We start from the raw sequence: 9,743 nt of genomic DNA, 5'->3' as shown, positions 1-9,743 counted from the left end.
TTAGGGATCGGGGGCTCGTGCCCACTTCCTCTCCTAGTGTTGGGACTATCTGGTACAGACCTGTGCAGGCCCTGTGCGTGTTAGCGCAGTCTTTTTGAGTACATGTGTGCACTGTTCCTTCTGTGTTTAGAAGGCCCTGGTTTCTTAATGTCCTCCACCCCTCTGGGCTTACACTCTTTCTGCCTTCTCTTCTGCAGAGTTCCCTGAGCCCTGAGGGAAGGAGTTCGATGGAGACATCCTATTTAGGTTTCTCACTCTCTGAACATTACTTGGGTCTCTGTATGTAGGAGGAGGTTCCTCTAATGATGGATGAGCAGGGCACTGATCTATAAATATAGCAGAATGTCATTAAGAATCATTTAATCACTATGTCCCTTTAGCAGAACAGTAGTATTTGGTTTCCCTTAGGTTCCTGTCCTATATAGTTTGAGTTCTTAGCCACTTGAGTGGTGTCAGGCCTAGGCTCCACCTATGGAATGGCCTTAGATCCGATCAGACATTAGTTAGTTGTTCTCACAAGTTTTTGCCACTATTGTTCCTATGCATCTTGTAGGCAGGTTGTCATTGTAAACTGAAGGGTTTATGGCTGAGTTGGTGTTTACCTTTCTCCTTTGGTAGCAGTCAAAGTACCTTCCAGTACTGTGAACACTAGTCAGTAAAGGCTCAGGATGGGCACTAGTTAACTTATCCATGTTCAGTGAGTTAAATAGTGATTGTCTTCAACAACAGGCCTGTGCCTCCAGTTTGTGGAGAGGAACCAACAGCCTTGGCAACAGCCTGGTTTGTTTGGGGTTCCCATGGGAACCCTTTGGGACCAACAACTTGGCTAGATGTAACCTATTCCTGATAACTGGGGTTTCACTTGGTGATGAGAGATGTCCAGTTGAGACTCTGTCTTCCCCATTATCTGGGGGACTTATTTACATTGCCTTCATATACATGTATATCACTTAGGAAGCTTGTGGATTAGGTTTACATACAATCCCTCAAATGGTCCTTAACCATAGCTCTCCCCCTGCCCCCGCATTTCCCCCTTAATTCCCTTTTCCCTGCCCCTCCCCCACACTTTATCAATGCATAACTCTGTTCTATTTCCTTTCCTAGGGAGATTGATTCCTGCCCCCTAGTCCCTTAGTTTCTACCTAGCCTCTGTGGTTATATAGATTGTATCTTCCTTATCAAAGACTTAACAGCTAACAGTCACATATACGTGAATATGTACTATAATGTATTTCTGGATCTTTGTTACTTTACTCAAGGTGATCTTCCCCTGCCCCCCAGCTCCAACCATTTGTCTGTGATTTCTTTTTTCCTTTTTCAGTTCCAAAGTCTTTATTGTTTATTTTTTAGGAAAGATGATCCATCCTCTTAGTTAAATAAAGAGCTGTGTCCAGGAACCCATCAGTAATGCTGAAAAGGACCCTAGTTTATCCATTTCTATGCATAAACCCAGCCATGGCCACAGGACTTGTAGTAGATCAGTTCTTCAGGCTTAAAGCACAGACTGACCCCTTCTCAGTACTTTCCACTGTATCACTGCCATGAATATTGTTCCTGACAACCTGCATGCAGAAATCTCAAGTGATGCCTGGCTTAGAATCAGCTGGACTGGTCTCTCCCAGCATATCCAGCCTGTCTTCACCACACTGAGCCTCTTCTAGAACATGGCCATCACAGGAGTTGAGTTCATGTACATCACCAGCCCTAGGAAGAAAGGACAGTCTTTCATATCAATATAGGAATGTTAGGTTGATCTTCAGATGCCTGAAGGAACTTCATGGCCACCAGAAGGAACCCCTCCTACTCAAGGTGCTTGATGATATTACCCACCAGGCTGTACTGCACACCATCTGGCTTTATGGCAATGAAGGTACAACTTGAGGTTTGTCATGGTCCAAAAGTCAGAGGGTCAGCAGGTGTCTATGGAAAGCATAAGCAATGGGTAACTTACCAATAAATTTCATTATTTCATCTTTTAGGTGGCTGAGTAATATTCCCTTATGCAACATTTTCTTTACTAATCTACTGAGGGACATTTAAGCTCTTTCCAATCTCCAGCTCTTCTGAAGAGAGCAGTAATGAACTCTTTGGCTGAGAAAATGTCTCTAGTAGGATGTAGCATCCTTTGGGTATGTGTCTAAGAGTGGTATAGCTGGATCTTGAGGTAGATCTAGTCTTAGCTTCTTGTGGAATAATAATAATGGCTGTACAAGTTCATTCTCCCAGATGCAACAGATGAGTGCTCCCCTTACTCCACATCCCTGCCATTATGAGTGCTCACTTGTTTTATTGACCTTGGCCATATTGACAGTTGGAAAATGAAAATTCTCAAAGTAGTTTTGATTTGCATTTCCCTGATCACTAAGGACCTTGAACAATTTTAGGGGTATATCAGCCATTTGAGGTCCCTTTCCTGAAAATTGTGTGTTTAGATCTGTAACACCCCCCTTCCTTTTACAATGGGTCAATCTATTTTATTGATACCTAATATTTTGAGACCTTTATATATTTTGGATATTAGTCTTCTAAAAGATGTATAGTTGGTAAAAAAAATTCTTTTTCTGTTCTTTAGGCTGCCACTTTATCCAAATGACGGTGTCCTAACCATGCATAAACTTCTCAGTTTCCTGGAATTCCATGTATTAATTGTTGATCTCAGTGACTGTGCTAATGGTGTTGTGTTCAGAAGTCTTTATCAATGGCAATGAGTTCAAGGCTATTCCCCACTTTCTCTTCTGTCAGGTTCAGTGCATCTGGTTTTTTGTGAGGTCTCCCAGCCACTTGGAGTCGAGTTTTTTGCATGGTGGTAAGTGTGTGTGTATTTTGATTCTTCTACCTACAGCCATCCAGTTTGACCAGCACCATTTGTTAAAGATGCTGTCTTTTTTTTTTCCATTTTGTATTTCTGTCTTCTTTATCAAAAATCAGGCATCTATGGGTGTGTGAATTTATGTCTGGGTTTCAATTCCAGTTAATTGGTCAACATGTCTATTTTGTGGCAATATCATGCTGCTTTGTTACTGTTGCTCTGTAGTGCAACTCGAGATCAGCAGTAATGGATGGTACCTCCAGCAGTTCTCTGATTACTCAGGATTGTTTTAGTTATCTTGGATTTTTATATTCCCATATGAAAATGAAAATTGGCATGGACTTGAAAAATTGTGTTGAAATTTTGCTGGGGATTGCATTGAATCTATAGATTGCTTTTGGTAGGATCTTCGTTTTTATTATACCAGTCCTACAGATCCATGAGCATGGGAGGTCTTCCCATCTTCTAGTATCTTCTTGAATTTCTTTTTTTAAATGACTTAAAGTTTCTTTTTTACTCATGCAAGTCTTTCACTTTCGTGGTTAGAGTTACCCCAAGGCTTTTTGTTTGAAGCTATTGGGTAAGGCCTATGGGCCAAGCATTCAAGGAGACGAGTCTACAGGAGCCATATCTATTCAAACCACCACAGTCCATGTCTTTTTATTGAGAAATTAAGACCATTGATGTTGAGAGTCGTCACTGAGCACTGTTTTCCGATTTCTGTTATTTTATTGTCGTGCCGTGTGTGTGTGTGTGTGTGTGCATGTGTGTGTGTATGTGTGTGTGTGCATGTGTGTGTGTATGTATGCGTGCATGTGCATGTGTATGTGTTTTCCCTCTTTTGGTTTGCTGAGATTGTTTATTACTTTTCTGAAATTATTTATTACTTGTGTTTTCTGGGTGGGGCCGACCTCTTCAAATTGAAATTTTCCTTCTAGTACTTTTCACAGAGCTGGATTTATAGATACATACTGCTTAAATTTGGTTTTATCTTAGAATGTCATTCTCCTCCTAAAGTTTTGCTTGGTGCAGTATTCTGGGCTTGTACCTGTGGTCTAGAGTTTCTAAAAACACCTGTTCAGGCCATTTTGGCTTTTAGAATCTCCATTGAAATGCCAGGGGTTATTCTGATTAGTCTATCTTTATATGCTGCCTGGCCTTTTCATTTGCATCTTTTAATATTTTCTTTTTCTGTTCATTTAGTGTTTTGACTATTATGTATTGTGGGGAATTTCTTTTTCTAGTCTAGTCTATTTGATGTTCTGTGTGCTATAGGCGTCTCCTTTTATAGGTTAGGGAAATTTTCTTCTATGATTTTGTTGGATGTCATTTGCTGTGCCTTTGGCCTGGGTTTCTTCTCCTTCCTCTATTTCTATTATTCTCAGATTTGGTTTGTTTTTTGCACAACATCCCAGACTTCCTGGGTTTTTATACCAGGAACTTTTTAAGATTTAACTTTTTTTTGACCAAGGTATCCTTTGCTTTTTAATTGGCTTCAAATGCCTATGAGTCTCTCTTCCAACTCTTGTATTATATTGGTGTGGCTTGCCTCTTAAGTGTCTGTTGAGTTTCTAAACTTTTCCTTTCCTGTTCCCCTTAGTTTGGGTTTACTTTATTAACACCATTTATACCTTCATGTCTTGAACAGTTTTCTTCATTCATTGCACTGCTCATGTTTTTGTGAATTTCAATAATGGGTTTATGCCAATGCTTTTAAGGGCCTTGAGCAGAGTCATAATGGCTAATTTGAAACCCCCGTCTTGTGCTTCAGCTATATTGAGTTTCTCAGGGCCTCCTGTAGCAGGGTTGCTGAGCTCTAGTATAATACTTTCTGGGTGTTACTCTGTTTTTATGCTAGCATCTAGGCATCTGGTTTGGGATGATTAAAATTCTATGCGCTGGTATCAATTATTGTCTTTGTTGAGTGGTATTCTGTTCCATGGTTTCTGTTGCCCTCTCTGGTTCTTAGAAGAATGTCATGTGGTTGTGTGTTGCTTGGTAGGAAATGCTTCTGAGATCCTGCCAGTTATGGCTACTGGTGTCCTAGGCAGAATGTATCTTAGTTAGGGTGTCTATTGCTCGAATAAAACACCATGGCCAAAAGCAACTTTGGGAGAAAGGCTTACACTTCCTCACCACTGTTTATTATTTAAACAATTCAGGACAGGAACTCACACAGGGAAGGAATCTGGAGGCAGGAACTGCTGCAGAAGTGAGAAAGGAATGCAGGGCCAGCTCTCCTGCTCTCATGACCTCCTGCCTGCCACAGGTGAGGGGAGGGAATCTCTCCCTCAGTGACTCCACAGCACAGCAGACAAGAGACAGGGCCCACTCCCCCATGCTCGTGCCCTCAGGGACTTTCTGACCAGCAACCGGGGCTGGCTCTACTGTGCTTCCTGGGCTACTGTGCTTCCTGGATAATATATGGGCCCACTCTCCAGAGTACCAGAGTACTGCAGCTGGCTAGGGGCGAGGTCAGTTCTCCTGTTCATATACTCCCAGAGCCAGCTATCTGAAGATACCCAGACAAAGGATGAGGCCAGTTCTGCACAGCACTCAGACATCAACATTCAGCCCAGATCAGGGACACCTGCCTGACCTTTGGTGGTAACTGATCCCTGCTGCTGTAGGGCCACAGACCCAGACATGGTCCCTGGTGGCAACACGGGCCGTGTCCAAGATAGCGCATCACCAGCTACGCAAAGAGGCTGTTCCTCACTACCGTTAGGTCTCCAGTTCTGCCTCTCTTCACTGTGCCCACATCTTTCTGTTTCTCTTTCTCTTCCATTTCTCTACCAACTACTTGCTCTTCTTAGAGGTACCCAGTGTCTGAGTGTCTTGGGTCATCTCAAGAGTACTATGATTCACCTGTGCATTATGACACATGGCAGGGGTCAGCTTGCGTGGTCTGCCATGGCCTGAGTGGTGCTGGACTGCTGGTCATCTCAGGCTAGCTCCCTGTCTGTGCCTAACACTGCCACACTGATAGTCATCTTGGATTTGCTTTTTTCCCTCCTTCCTTCCTTCCTTCCTTCCTTCCTTCCTTCCTTCCTTCCTTCTTTCTTTCTTTCCTTCTTTCTTTCTTTCTTTTTCAAGGAGCATTAGGCTACTAATCTATTCAGATGTTCACAGGTCGGAACATTGAACATAGACATAGCCCCTCTCCTCTCTGCCACCTACTGACACACACGTGACACAGCAGCCGCAGCTGCTGTTTCTCTAGGGGCAGTCCTGATCATGATTTTTGGGAGAAAACATTCAGTCTTTTGCTATTAAATATGAATTCAGCTTCAAAGCCCTTGAAGAACTTGAGGAACTTCCTTTCCACTTCAAGCTTATTGAGTGTTTTATTATAAGGGTGTTGAAGTTTTCTCCATGGCCTATTCATCTGTCTGTGTTTTATTCCTGTTTCAGTAATGTGGCATATTTAATTTTGACCTTCATGTGCTAAACCAACCTAGTATTTCTGGGACAAGTTTCCTTTGGTCATGGTGCAAATCCTTTTCAGATATTGCTGGATTGTTTTGTAGTATTTGTTTATATATTGTTTGTTTATAAATCTGTACAATTCCCTTCAGTGGCAGTAATAAAGTTGAACAGTTGGACCAAAGGCCCCATAGTACATTGAGTCTGAAGCATTGACTGTGGAGCCTTGTATAGAAGTGTCTAGCTAACACTTCTTATAGAACATAAGGTTTTCCAGGAATACATACATTGTCTAAGCAAATATGTTTATGTTTAATGAGCATCTACTATCTTGAACCATATGAAATTGTAGTTTGTGTAGGTCAAGCATGTTCAGATATAAACACCTGAACGTGTCAACACAATACAGTTTGACAATGATGTGACATGAGCACAATATAGGTTGTATTCTCAGGAGCTATTCAGAAGGGAAGACAGTTGCATGTACATACAGATAAAACACATGGACATGTACACAGCACAAACTCGAGCACACACACGAATGCACAAACACAGACAAACTTTTGATGTCAATGAATGTCGCCGCCATTGCTGTTATTGAGATAAGAGCTGAACATTGCAGGAACGCAGACCACTGTGATTATTTTCTATTTGTGGGAGTGAGGCAAGGAGCTGATCGGTAGAGAGGCCTCCAGAGAAGGGTCTGTGTTGTGGATGCTGCATAATAAGCTGCACTTAATAGGATAGATAGGATTCCATCATGTAAAGAGGGCATTTCCAGAACCTTCCTTGTATGTGTGGGATTGATACTGAACTTGAATGAAGATGTTACCTCATTTCCCTTCAAAGAGCATTGTAACAGACAGGGTTGGAATATGCTCCCGTGAATACAGGATTTAAAATATAAAATCAGCCCACCTCCCTTAATTCTGTAACTGAAAACATCAGGGGACCTGTGGTCTACTGAAAGTCACAGAACTTCCTGCCTCTTTGATGTGATGAAGCTGGATGATGAGAAGTAAGAAACTGTGATTGGTAAGGGGTTATTTAGAGGAGCATTGGGGGCTCAAAAGCAGCTACATCATCAAAATCCCCATTCTAGCTAAATAGTCCATGAAAGTGCATCTCGAGAGCACTGTCCAAATTGTAGGCAGCCCTGCTGGCCAGAGAATCTCCTATCTCAAGCAGTTATCACTGTTTGTGTAGCTTGGCTCTTGTAACCTGCAGTAGCTTCCTGAATGAAGCTTGTAGGCTTCATCTGCTTCCTGAGTCTTCTGAATGTCTCTCTTGCCTGGGGGATGTTTCAACTAGAAGAAATAGGTACATAATACCCATCATTGTAGATTGCTGGGCAAATCAGACCCTTGGACTGTCAATGATGCCTTTCTGTCACTATGACAACCCAAAATGTTCTCCGCATTCTGATGTAACTCCTGTGAGGATTACTGTTTCTTATAGAAAACACAATGACTGGCAAACAGCCATTGCTCTGCTGAGTAATGTCAGCTGCTCACTCAAACACTCTGGGCTCTGTTTCTCTTTTACTCATTGTCACTATAGTGAGTATTTATTTGTAATTAATATTTTAAATACATTTTGATGATTTCATGTATATAAACTATGTAATATGTGACATACAATATATAGTATGCAATATATAGCATGTAATGTGTGATATGACATGTGATGTTCAGTGTGCAATGTATGACATGTAATATGTAACATATATTATCATGTACAAGATACCATATATATGTTATACATATTTATGGTATATACATATACATTTATATGGTATCTTATAATATATACTCTTATAATAAATAATGATGTATATTGTATGTAATATGTAATATAAATGTAATGTAAGGTGTATAATATACTTACACATACACATATATATGCCATATACATATATACATACACATATACACATAACATATACATACACATATACATGGTATCATGCTCATGTCCCTCCAGAACTTCCCCATTCTGCTTCCCTCAGAGCTCCCCAAAATATACCTTCTAACTTTCTTTGCTTTTTTTTAAAAAAATATAACCCATTGAGTCTAATCACTGCTGCCTTCATGAGCATGGGCAACCTACCAGAGGCCACATTCCCAAAGAAAAATTTATTTCTTCTCACTGAGGCCATTTATTCTCAATAGCTCCTTAGCTTGAAGTAGAAACTCATGAGCTCTTCCTCCTTCTCTGCTGGAATCACTGGCAGGTTTGTCTTCATTGGTATGGGCCTTTACCATAGCTTCTATGAGGTCACAAGTGCATCAGCCATGTGCTATCCAGAGGACTGTGCTGGAATTACAGGTGTGGACAGCCAACCCCAGAACGATGGCAATAGTTTAAAGAAAGTACAACAAAAACAATCTCAAACAACTCGCCTCATCCACACCTCGTGTTTCCCACAGCAGAAATCAAATGTATGTTATTAGACAGAGAGGGTGTGGTTAGTCGTAGGATCATTAAAAATGTAACAGATCTGAAACAATATTCTGTTTACTTGATTTCAGCATAAATCTGGGGAGTTGAATAAAAACACAATTGTAATAATCACTTAATTTTAGACTAGTGGCAACCACTCCTTTTGGTATATGGGAAACATACGAGTTTTGGTTAAGTAACTTTTCTGTTTGTCAGCTACTACATCAATCCACTGTCTGAACTTCTCAGTTCATTCACTGTAATGCAATCGTCCCCCTTTCACAGGTGAGGAGGCAGGAGCACCAGGGTGGTTGTATCTCTTACCCATGGTCATCCTACCAGGAAGAATCAATCTTCAAAACAAGGCTCCAAGATGAGTCTTACTTTGGAAGAAAAGGATTATTTTAGCTCACAGTAATCTTTCAATCACAAAAAAACTTTGAAGGTCCCACTTAAGAAGTATCTATCAGTAACACACAAGGTGGTCTGGCTAGAAGGAAAATTCAAATACTGACTGAGAGGTGCTTGGGAAATAGCTGAAAAGACAAGACTGCTCTCTAATAATTTGAAAATAGAGTCAGGCTGGGGGCTAGAAACTAGGAGAGCTGAGGCGGAGCAATGAAGATTGGTCAGAACAGAATGTTTACCCCACCCTCGTGTGTGTGTGTGTGTGTGTGTGTGTGTGTGTGTGTGTGTGTATGTGTGCGTGTGTGTGTTCACGAACATCCTATACTTACCTCTCTGGCATCCCTTGCTGCCTGAACTAGATGCAGAAACGGGATACTCATCGAGAGGAAGAGTGGTATATTAATTACTTTTCTCAGTGCTATGACCATATATCTCACAATAGCAACTTCAAGAAAGAAGGGTGGCATATTGGGGTTCCCAGTTTAAGGTAATGTTGTCCATCATGGCACCAGGAGCTAAAGTGGCTGGTCACATTACAACTGCAGTCAGGAAGCCAGAGCAAGGCAGTGGGGGAGGATATGCCCAGCTCTGTCTGTAATCTAGTCAAGTTGACAGTAACAGTTAACCACACTCAGAACCAAAGTAGGATTTTCTGTCT

The 9,743-nt window shown here is 41.3% G+C and overlaps 1 non-coding gene and 1 pseudogene across 1 annotated transcript; both read right to left on the bottom strand.

Annotated features, from left to right (window-relative positions):
• Positions 1-1,437: 1,437 nt before the first annotated feature.
• Positions 1,438-9,743, bottom strand: part of LOC116893132 — a 135,341-nt pseudogene continuing 127,035 nt past the window's right edge.
• On the bottom strand, positions 5,907-6,039 carry LOC116895020. The gene has a single exon (XR_004387206.1). It is a non-coding gene; the product is annotated as a small nucleolar RNA SNORA17 (small nucleolar RNA).

This window comes from Rattus rattus, chromosome 2 (assembly GCF_011064425.1).
Source record: "Rattus rattus isolate New Zealand chromosome 2, Rrattus_CSIRO_v1, whole genome shotgun sequence".
Taxonomy (NCBI): Eukaryota; Metazoa; Chordata; class Mammalia; order Rodentia; family Muridae; genus Rattus; species Rattus rattus.
This window is presented reverse-complemented; position numbering and strand designations above follow the sequence as displayed.